Raw genomic sequence first — 12877 nt, forward strand, 5'->3', positions numbered from 1 at the left:
ATAACCCCAACAGCAAATTTAAAAAACCCCACAGATGTGGTATTTAGTTCAAATCTAGTATGTTCCACTAGTGGGCTGTGTTTTATCATGCTTTAGGAAGTCTCTCTGGAACTATCTAACTATGCCTCTTTTCTTTTTTTTGTAACAAATTTGTGTTCACTGATCCATAGATGTTGTGATACCATCATAAATCCCTACAGTAATAGGTACACTTTAAGAGATTTTATTTTTGGTTGCTCCTTATATTCTCATCTTTTTTATGTGAAGAAAAGCCTTTACACAAATTTCAAAGGGCTACAACTTTAAAAGGATTACAATGGCAAAAATGTCAACAATTTTGCACAATGAACTGAGAAATGTTTCTGAAAACTGCTCTCTTTATCAAAAGAGCATCCACATCTAGTTATTCTGAATCTCTGCCAAACTTCTTGCAGTGCTGTCTTTAAGGGCATTTAAAAGGGTTTTGTTCCTTTATCATGGCTGGAACAACAATAAAATACAGTTGGAAATGACATCTCTATAAATCAATTAAAAATGAAGGGGTAATTAATAAGGCCAGAGCACATGTAAAGTGCCATCATCTTTCAAAATCTGTTTACCTGGGTTTCTATTTAGCTTGAACCACCAGAAAATGCCATAATGATCCAGAGATATCCTAAAAAAAAAAATTACACTAAAATAAAAAATGTGCTGCTTCAAAAAGTTTATAATTTTTATTATTGCCATACTGTCTTTTTCAATAACTTTAAAATTATTATTTTAGAAAGTTTCTTAGCTTTCATCAAATGTTCATGAATGTCACTTTTTATAATCATTGACCACACTTTTCTTTTAAAAATAAGTTTTAAGAAACACACATAGTATGCTTTGAGAACCTTGTTTTTACTTCAGATGACCAGACAAAACTTATCAAAATTTTAAAGCTTCCTGCAAAATAAATTAATTTGAAACAAGAGGAAAATTATATTCAACATAGGGTAACCTACAGCATAAATTAAATATCAGATATTTAACATTCTATTTCAAATTTGCATATGATCCAAATAATTAACATTAAGACAAATAATAATCATCTTAAAGCACTTCAAATCTACCATACACTTTTCTATAAAAATATTACTATATTATTTAGAAATTAATATTCACACAAATATCTATATATATAAAAAGCCAGCGACCGGAATGCTGTAACAACCAGAACAACTGGTTGCTATGACACCCACTGAAGCCAGTGAACTGGCCCAATCTGGGAGTGGGGCCAGCTGGCCAACCTCCTGTGTCCCCTCTCCCCAGCCAGCCCCACCCATAATCGGCCTCTCCCACCCCAATCAGCCCACGGCCCCTCCCCCAGCCAGCTCTGTCCCTGATCGCCCCCCCCCTACTCCAATCAGGAGCAGGGCTGGCTGGCTCACCACCCACAGCCCCACCCCACGGCCGGCCCCACCCCCAATCAGCCCCCACCACCCCAATCGGGGATGGCGCCTGCCAGCCAATTGTCCACGGCCCCTCCACCCAGCCAGCCTGGCCCTGATCAGGCCCCAATCAGGGCGGGCCAGCCAGCCAACCCCCGCTGTCTCCTCCTCTCAACAGGCCCAGCCCTGATCTGCCTTGATTGGGGCCAGGCCAGCCAGACCTGATCCATGCACAAATTTGTGCACTAGGCCTCTAGTGTTCATATAAAAACACCTTAAAGGGAATGTATAGAAGCATTATACTAATCAAGTGTGTGGTAAGAAGAAACTAAAATACTTTGTACTTACATAATTCTAACAGAAATTCTTTGGAAACATCTGTAGGCCAATAGATAAAAAGTCAAAATTATGAAGACTAAAGATAAAATAAACAAATGGGACTACATCAAAATAAGAAACACAACAAAAGAAACCATCAACAAAACAACAAGAAAGCCCAATGCATGGGAGAACATATTTGCCAACATTTTAAATAAGGGTTTCATCTCCAAAATTTACAGAGAACTCGTACAACTTAACAAAAGGAAGATAAACAACCCAATCAAAAAATGGGCAAAGGACCTAAATAGACACTTTTCAAAAGAGGACATACAGAAGGCTGAGAGACATATAAAAACATGCTCAAAGTCACTAATCATCCGAGAGATGCAAATCAAAACAACAATGGGATACCATTTCATACTTGTCAGAATGGCTATCATCAACAAATCAACAAACGAGTGCAGGCAAAGATGTGGAGTGGGAATGCAGACTGGTGCAGCCACTGTGGAAGACAGTATGGAGTTTCCTCAAAAAATTCAAAATGGAACTCTCATTTGACCCAGTAATCCCACTTCTAGGACTATATCTCAAGAAACCAGAAACACCGATCAGAAAGGATATATGCACCCTTATGTTCATAGCAGCACAATTTACAATAGCTAAGATTTGGAAACAACCTAACTGCCCATCAGCAGATGAGTGGATTAAAAATTGTGGTACATCTACACAATGGAATACTATGCCGCTATAAAGCAGATGGAACTTTACCATTTGCAACAGCATGGATGGAACTGGAGAGCATTATGCTAAGCAAAATAAGCCAGTCAGAGAAAGATAAATATCACATGATCTCACTCATATGTGGGATATAATGATCAACATAATTTGATGAACAAGAATAGATCTAGAGACAAATGGCAGGGGATAGTGGGTTAGAGATCAACCAAAGGACTTGTATGCATGCATATTAGCTTAACCAATGGACACAGACACTGGGGCGGTGGGAGCTTGCCCGGGCTGGGAATGCCTGGGGGGAGGGGGTTTCAATCAGGAAAAAAGGAGACAATATAAAACTTCAGACAATAAATAGAATAAACAAAAACAATAAAGTCAAAATTATAGAATATTAATTTCTATTTAGTGCTGGCCTCGAGTTCTTGATTTTCCAAACAGCAAAAGGAGAAAAATATAGGAAGGAGAAAAATAATAATATTCTGAAGCACCCACTATGTCCTGGACACTATGATTAATTTCATACAGGTTTCCCCCCAGTGTTATATCTTTTTGACTATCCTAGAATTGCCCAAGGACCTATAAGAAATGACCCTATTTGACTTTATTCATTCCAACATTTTAAAATTAATCTGACCACAGGACACTTTCATTTCCTACAGGTACCTATTTAAGGATCATTGCACCTACACTTCATCAGTCTTTCTGGAATGAGTAGGTTGCACATATCACTGGAAAATGCAAATGATACAATTTGTCAAGTATACTCAAAACAAGTTCATATGAAGGGATTTTGATCTAGGTGTAATGCTACATTTCACCTCTTGGCTTTTTAATATTCTAAAATTCTCAACTTGACCCCCCAAAACCCACAACAAACGTGTGGCTTAATTAGTCACTCTCCCCAGAAATATTTGCATATTATAATGGGGGATGGTAAAAACTCCCTCCTTTAACCCAAAGGTAAGATCCAATGGAGGAAGTAGAGGTCTGCACTGGAGTTAGCTAAGCTTTAAGAGGGTATCTCATATCTCAGTACATTCAAGATGACCTGCTCAGCATATCTTGGGACTTGAGCACCCAGCTGATCCAACTGCATCAGAGTTCCCCTTTTTAAAAATGTGAGCAACAAAATATCACCCTTCGCAAATGTACAGAAATACTTAACAAATGAGTGAACTATTTGTAATGCAATTTGAGCTGTCCATACAAAAGCTGTGGAAGATAAGGAGACCTAAAAATGTAAGACGCTCCCATCTGGTAAAGTCATTGATAAAAGTATAGGTTTCCGTTTCTAAAATAAAAATAGCATGAACAGAGAAATCTGCATCTTAGTAAATTCAAAACACGTTCTATGAAAATGACTATTTTATTAAATCAGGAAGAAACTAAAAGTCTTTGACTATGAGTTTGCTGAGTATGATGCTATTACCATAATATCCCTATTTAAACATTAAATAAATGCATAATTTTGGTTTTTCAAAGTGAATATCAGAAAACCAAAGGCAATTTAAATTGAGAAAATCTCCTATTTTCTTGTTATTGCATTGTCATCAAAAGGTCAGCAGAATAAGCAAAAATATGTTACAGAATTTCAACTCTAATATTACCACAGATTCCATTATTTGTAGGATGTTGTCTCTGCATTATTCTGTGTGAAATACCGTGTTAAAATGTGGATCTGAAAAATTCAAATCAAAAGTTTTAGAAACTGCAGGCATTTGCAACTCTCCAAGTATTTACTTATTTTGCAGAATTAAAAACATGCTGTTGCTCTAAAATAACATTTACTCGGGAGAGAAGCAAGATGGCGGCGATATAGGCAGATGCGTCCCAGGTCTTGTCCCGGAGCAAATGGAGTAAGCAGCTGAAACTAATAACACCCACCCCGAATTGGCAAATTTACTCAGCTGGTGAGACGGTTTGCAGCCGGGAAGGGCAGACCTCCCCTGGAAAGGTTAAAAACCAGGGATCTGGGCAGGAAAGTTTGCCAGACCTGAGCCCAGAGGGCCGGAGGGAGACCGCATGGCAGACAGCCGCGTCTCTTGGGACAGACACAGACCCTGACCAGGGTAAGGAGTTCCGCGGGTTTGCTGGCGCCAGGAGATTTGAGATTTGGATTTTGTGATTGCGGAAAACTGAGACTAAAGGGGGCATCCTGAGGAACTGATCAGACCATGCAGTGCCCATAAGAGAGGAGCGTTTCCCAGACCATGCAGTGCTGGTAAGAGAGGAGCGTTTCCCAGACCGCAGATCCAAGCAACAGCAGCCCCCTGATCACCGCAGCCTCCTGATCACCACAGCCTCCTGATCACCACACCCTCTGTCTGTGGAACAGCAGCTGTACGTGAAGCCTCCCCCCACCAGCCAGAAGAGCCAACACAGCTGTGAACAATACCCACCAGAGGAGCTGCTGCCAACTGGAAAGCAGCTGCTACCGCAACCGTCTGAGCAGCAACCACAACCCAAGGAGCCCCTGCCACCCAGGGAGCAGCCACTGAACATCTCAACATCTACATATGTCAGCGAGATCAAACATGGGTAGGCAAAGAAACCCCCAAAGGAAAGAAAAGGAGGACTCGCCAGAAAAGCAGCTAAGTGAGACAGAGATATGCAACATGACGGAAAAAGAATTCAGAATAAGGTTCCTAGAGTACATACACCAGATGTTCAAGAAGCAAGAAGAAACAGATGAAAAACTCAACTACTTATGCAAGAAGCTAGAAGAAACAGATGAAAAAATCAACAACTTAAGTAAGTCCCAAGAAGAAATGAAGAGTGACATAGCTTCAATAAAAAACTCCATTGAAAGTATCAACAGTAGACTGGGAGAAGCGGAGGACCGAATTAGTGAATTAGAAGACAAGGAAGCAAAACACACTTAAACTGTACGGCAAATGGAGAAAAAAATTAAAAGACAGGAGGAGAGCCTAAGGGAGCTTTGGGACAACATGAAATGAAACAACATACGAATAATAGGGGTGCCAGAACAACAGAAAGATGAACATGGATTAGAAAACCTATTCGAAGAAATAATATCAGAAAACTTCCCTGAGGTGGGGAAGAAAAAAGTCACACAAGCCCAGAGAGTCCCAAACAAGGTGAACCCGAAAAGACCCACACCAAGACACATCATAATTACCATGTTCAGGATAAAGAGAGAATCTTACAGGCTGCAAGAGAGAGACGGAAAGTAACATACAAGGGATCTCCCATTAGATTATCAAATGATTTCTCAACAGAAACACATCAGGCCAGAAAAGAATGGACGGAAATCTACAAAGTGATGCAAAGCAAAGGACTGAATCCAAGAATACTCTATCCAGCAAGGCTATCATTCAAAATTGAAGGGGAAATAAGAAGCTTCACAGACAAAAAAGGGCTAAGGGAGTTTATCACCACCAAGCCAGCCATGCAAGAAATGCTAAAGGGACTGGTGTAAAAAGAAGAAATATCAAGCTCAGAAAGAAAACAGCCACACACACACACAAAAAAAGAAATGGCTACAAACAAGTACCTTTCAATAATAACTTTAAATGTAAATGGACTAAATGCTCCAACCAAAAGACATCGAGTGGCTGAATGGATAAAAAAACATGACCCATACATCTGCTGTCTACAAGAGACCCACCTCATTAGAAGGGACTCACACAGACTGAAAGTGAAGGGATGGAAAAATATCTTTCACGCAAATGGAAAGGAAAAGAAAGCTGGGGTAGCAATACTTATATCTGACAAAATACATCTCAAAGTGAAGGCCATAACCAGAGATAAGGAAGGCCACTTCATAATACTAAAGGGATCAATACAACAAGAAGATATAACCCTGGTAAACATATATGCACCCAATGCAGGAGCACCCACATACATAAGAAAACTTCTGGAAGATATCAGGGGAGAGATCAACAACAATACAATCATAGTAGGGGACTTTAATACACCACTGACATCACTGGATAAATCCGCTAGACAAAAACTCAGCAAAGAAACAGCAATCCTAAATGACTCACTAGATCAGATGGACTTAATTGACATCTTCAGAACACTTCACCCCACAGCTGCGGAATATACATTCCTCTCAGGTGCTCATGGGACATATTCAAAAATAGACCACATATTGGGTCACAAGCAAAGTCTCCACAAATTCAAGAAGATTGAAATCATAAAAAGCTTCTTCGCAGACCACGATGGCATAATGTTAGAAATAAACTACAATAAAAACAACCCAAAATACTCAAACACTTGGAAGCTGAATAGCATGTTATTAAATATTGATTGGGTTACCGATGACATCAAAGAAGAAATTAAAAACATCCTGGACACTAATGACAATGAAAACACAACAATCCAAAACCTCTGGGACACAATGAAAGCAGTCCTGAGAGGAAAGTTTATAGCTCTACAGGCCTATCTCAAAAAACAAGAAAAAATGGTAGTCAATCATCTAACTCTACAACTCAAAGAATTAGAAAGAGAGCAACAAGAAAACCCCAGAGTGAGCAGAAGGAAGGAGATAATAAAGATTAGAGCAGAAATCAATGAAATAGAGACCAAAAAAACAATACAGAAAATCAATGAAACCAAGAGCTGGTTCTTTGAAAGGATAAACAAGATTGACAAACCCCTAGCCAGGCTCACCAAGAAGCAAAGAGAGAGGTCCCAAATAAACCAAATCAGAAATGATAGAGGCGAAATAACAACAGACCCCACAGAAATACAAATGATTGTTAAACAATACTACGGGCAACTCTACTCCAACAAACTAGACAACCTGGAGGAAATGGACAAATTCCTAGAAAAATACAACATTCCAAAACTCAATCAGGAAGAATCTAAAAACCTCAATAGGCCAATAACTATGGAAGAAATTGAAGCAGTCATCAGAAAGCTTCCAGCAAACAAAAGCCCAGGGCCAGACGGCTTCACAGGGGAGTTCTACCAAACATTCAAGGAAGAACTAAAACCTACTCTCCTCAGACTACTACAAAAAATTCAAGAGGAAGGAACGCTTCCAAGCTCATTCTATGAAGCCAGCATCACCCTAATACCAAAACCAGGTAAAGACATCACAATGAAAGAGAATTACAGGCCAATATCCCTCATGAACATAGATGCCAAAATCCTCAACAAAATCTTAGCAAATCGGATCCAGCAGTACATCAGAAGGATCATACACCATGACCAAGTAGGATTTATCCCAGAGATGCAAGGATGGTACAACATCCGTAAATCAATAAATGTGATACATCACATAAACAAATTGAAAGAAAAAAACCACATGGTCATATCAATTGATGCAGAAAAAGCATTCGACAAAATCCAACACCCATTTTTGATAAAAACTCTCAGAAAGGTGGGAATAGAAGGATCATACCTCAACATAATAAAAGCCATATATGACAGGCCCACAGCCAACATCATACTCAATGGACAAAAACTAATACCATTTCCCCTAAGAACAGGAACAAGACAGGGATGCCCACTCTCACCACTCCTGTTCAACATAGTACTGGAAGTATTAGCCATTGCAATTAGGCAAGAAGAAGAAATAAAAGGCATCCAAATTGGAAAAGAGGAAGTAAAACTGTCCTTATTTGCAGATGGCATGATATTATACATACAAAACCCTAGAGACTCCATCAAAAAGCTACTAGACTTAATACATGAATTTGGCAATGTAGCAGGATACAAAATTAACCCCAAGAAATCTGAGGCTTTTCTATACACCAATAGTGAACTTTCAGAAAGGGAGATCAGAAAAACAATCCCATTTACCATCGCACCAAAAAAATTAAGATACCTAGGAATAAACTTAACTAAAGAGGTTAAAGACCTCTACGCAGAAAACTACAGGATGTTGAAAAAAGAGATAGAGGAAGACATAAACGGATGGAAGAACATACCATGTTCTTGGATTGGTAGAATCAACATCATTAAAATGTCCATACTACCCAAAGCAATCTATACATTCAACGCACTTCCCATTAAAATACCAATGGCCTTCTTCAAAGATCTAGAACGAACTCTCCAAAAATTCATCTGGAATAAAAAAAGACCCCGAATAGCTGCAACGATCCTGAGAAAGAACAAAGTAGGTGGGATCTCAATGCCAGATATCAAGCTGTATTACAAAGCCACTGTTCTCAAAACTGCCTGGTACTGGCACAAGAACAGACATATAGATCAGTGGAATAGAATAGAGAGTCCAGAAATTAGCCCGAACCAATATGCTCAATTAATTTTTGACAAAGGAGGCATGAACATACAATGGAGCCAAGATAGTCTCTTCAATAAATGGTGTTGGGAAAATTGGACAGACATATGCAAGAAAATGAAACTAGACCACCAACTTACACCATACACAAGAATAAACTCAAAATGGATAAAGGACTTAAATGTACGACAGGAAACCATAAAAATTCTAGAAGAATACAAAGGCAACAAAATCTCTGACATATGCCAAAACAATTTCTTCACTGATACAGCTCCTAGGGCAGTTGAAACTAAAGAGAAACTGAACAAATGGGACTACATCAAAATAAAAAGCTTCTGCACAGCAAAAGAAACCATCAACAAAACAACAAGAAAACCCACCTCGTGGGAAAACGTATTTGCCAACGTCATATCTGATAAGGGCTTAATCTCCAAAATTTATAGGGAACTCATACAACTTAACAAAAAGAAGATAAACAATCCAATCAAAAAATGGGCAAAGGATCTAAATAGACACCTTTCAAAAGAGGACATTCAGAAAGCCAAGAGACATATGAAAACATGCTCAAAGTCACTAATCATCCGAGAGATGCAAATCAAAACAACAATGAGGTACCATCTCACACCTGTCAGAATGGCCATCATCAACAAATCAACAAACGACAAGTGCTGGAGAGGATGTGGAGAAAAAGGAACACTTGTGCACTGCTGGTGGGAATGCAGACTGGTGCAGCCACTATGGAAGGCAGTATGGAGGTTCCTCAAAAAATTGGAAATGGAACTCCCATTTGACCCTGTGATCCCACTTCTAGGAATATATCCCAAGAAACCAGAAACACCAATCAGAAAGGATATATGCACCCAGATGTTCATAGCAGCACAATTCACCATAGCTAAGATCTGGAAACAGCCTAAGTGCCCATCAGTAGATGAATGGATTAGAAAACTGTGGTACATCTACACGATGGAATACTATGCTGCTGTTAAAAAGAAGGAACTCCTACCATTTGCAACATCATGGATGGAACTGGAGAGCATTATGCTAAGTGAAACAAGCCAGTCAATGAAGGAAAAATACCACATGATCTCACTCATTCATGGATAATAAAGACCATTACAAACTTTTGAACAATAATAGATACAGAGGCAGAGCTGCCTCAAACTGATTGTCAAACTGCAGTGGGAAGGCCAGAGAGAGTTGGGGGGCAGGAGGGAGGGGAGTAAGAGATCAACCGAAGGACTTGTATGCATGCATATAAGCATAACTAATGGACATAAGACACTGGGGGGTAAGGGAGGGTAGGGGTTTGTCAAGGGCGGGGGGGAAAAAGGACACTTATGTAATACCCTTTGTAATACTTTAAGCGAAAAATAAAAAAAAATAAAATAAAATAAAATAAAATAAAATAAAATAAAATAACATTTACTCGAATACTTGTACCATAAATAATTCTTAAACAGAAACTGTGGCTCACCACTCTGTGTTAAAGACACTGTAGGAACACACACACACACACACACACACACACACACACACACACACACACAAAGCGTATATAGTACGGTTGCTGCCCTTACTGAACTTACAATTCAATTATGAATTAAAATAACAAGAATGATAATGACTGAACACATCATTACAGTGTAGATCCTTGATATTCATGAGAAAAGCATCCAGAGAGCTTCATGGATCCAAAATATCAGGCTCTCACTATAGCCCTCTTGTGTTACTAAGATAAGTAACAGACCAACAAAGTGAATTTCAGAAGTGAAGCAAGAGAAAACATGATGAAGAGTAACTCTATGAATGTCCAAGTCTTAAAATCAATTATAAAGTTATGTGATACTGACAGTAATGCTAATACAATTCAAAAAGTAAGGATATGCACAATCATGTATTCACAGCAAATATCATTGCACTCCTACTATGTACCTGACAATTGTTCTCAGCATTGGACTACAGCAGTGAATAAAAAATACACACACTACTCTCATGAAGCTAACATTCTAGTGGAAGGACACAAAAAGTAAACGGATAAATATTTAATTTACTAGGTTATGCTATGAATGCAAAAGGCATAAGCAATGCTGGAAATGGGGATTGGTTGTGATTTATTTGGAATAGTCAGGAAATATTTCTAATACTTTGACATTTGAGTAGAGAACTAAAAATGTAAAAGAGAAGAACTCACCCAGCAAAGAGGAAAGCACGTGCAGAGGCCCTGAGTTGACAATGATGTTAGCAAATTTGAGGAGCAACCAGAAGGGCAGTAGGGCAGGAATGAAGTAGGAAGGGGAGACATGGGAAATAAGATAGAGATAGAGAGAGATGTGTATGTGGTACAAGGGCAGCAAAAGCCAACTGTGCTGGCCCGAAGCAAATATGAGCTGAAGTATTATTAGAAAGTGTCACGACAGCCCTAACCGGTTTGGCTCAGTGGATAGAGCTTCAGCCTGTGGACTCAGGGGTCCCGGATTCGATTCCAGTCAAGGGCATGTACCTTGGTTGCAGGCACATCCCCAGCAGGAGGTGTGCAAGAGGCAGCTGATTGATGTTTCTAACTCTCTATCCTTCTCCCTTCCTCTCTGTAAAAAAAATCAATAAAATATATTTTTTTAAAAAAGAAAGTGTCATGACATAAGATAGCATTGCACAGATCTTAAAAGAAATGAGATTGATCTCACCTGAAGGAAAATAAATAAACATGCTAGCCATCTGATTTTAGGCATTTCTAATACTTCTGAGAACATTAAAAGAAGAACAAAGCTTCTACTCAGACTTCTATTCAAACGAATCTTCTATTTCTGGCCATTTTCTCTCATCAGAGCATCTTCTTGGATCCCACTGAATTCATCTGGCCAGTTCACTAGCTTTCTATCTTTCTTCATTTTATTCTGAAAATAAACAAAAGAGAGAGAGAAAGTATAACCAAGCTAGTCACATATGGCTCCATGTGAAAGGAAAACTTCTGAAAAAGTATTTAAATGTCTGATTAAATTTTTTTTAAAATCCATGGTGGCCTCAGTCTGCTACCAGCTTATAATAGCAGAAACTTGAAGAATTCGAAACGGCGAAAGTTCAGACGCCTGTCTGATAAAGGTGTTCAAGCATGGTTTGGGGGAAAAGGTGAGAACTAATCAAGCCAGATGATCTCATCCAAAATATACATTAATTTATGAGGTGTTAACAACATGGGAATTAACTTATGAAATTATTTTATTAAACAAAAAGAATCAAAATGTGCTACTCTCGTTATAACAGAAATATGAACTACATCATACCAAAATACAACTAAAGAATGACTGAAGTTGGTTTTATAAGGACAACATGCCTATTAAGTTGTTCAGTCCTTTTCAAGTTCAAGATTCTAAATCAGAAACTAAATTTTCAAACTGACTTATTTAGCCTTCATCGGTATACAGTATATGGGCAGTTGATGGCTGTTTCTATTCTTTAATTTCCTCAGCTAGTCATTGAGGAAAATTCCTTTACAGTGTTTCCCAAGGGGAAACTTTTGGAATTGTTCATGTCTGCCAATTGCTAAATATTATGGCTTGCTCTACTATGTGTCTATAGACCTCAAAACAATTATTTGCGAACTAGAGACCCGGTGCATGAAAATTCATGCACTCGGGGGGGGGGGGGGGGTGTCTCTCAGCCTAGCCCATGCCCTCTTGCAGTCCAGGGGATGTCCACCTGTTGGCTTAGGCCCAATTCCCTGCAGTCAGACATCTCTCTGGCAGCCCAGCAGAACCTCGGGGAATGTCCACCTGCCAGCTTAGGCCCAATCAGCTGGGGAGTGGGCCTAAGCTGCAGTCAGATGTCCTTAGCACTTCAGAGGAGGTGGGAGAGGCTCACAGCCATTAGCCCAGTTTGTGGCTGAACGGAGCTCCCCTTGTGGGAGTGCATTGACCACCAGGGGGCAGCTCCTGCATTGAGCATCTGCCCCCTGGTGGTCAGTGTGCATCATAGCAACCAGTCATTCCCAATTGTTCTGCCGTTAGGGTCAATTTGCACATTACCCTTTTATTATATAGGATTCCAAGGCGTGCACACACACGCACACACATACACACACACACACACACACACACACACCAATGTATCCTTGTTTCATTTATTGGAAATCTCCTAAAAAGTCATTAGAGTGTATAGTCCAATATCCTGAATATCATTTCTTGAGGTCTGGAATTGATCA

The sequence above is a fragment of the Myotis yumanensis genome, unplaced genomic scaffold (genome assembly GCF_028538775.1).
Source record: "Myotis yumanensis isolate MYYU_CA2020_CCGP unplaced genomic scaffold, mMyoYum1.0.hap1 SCAF_3, whole genome shotgun sequence".
NCBI classification, from domain to species: domain Eukaryota; kingdom Metazoa; phylum Chordata; class Mammalia; order Chiroptera; family Vespertilionidae; genus Myotis; species Myotis yumanensis.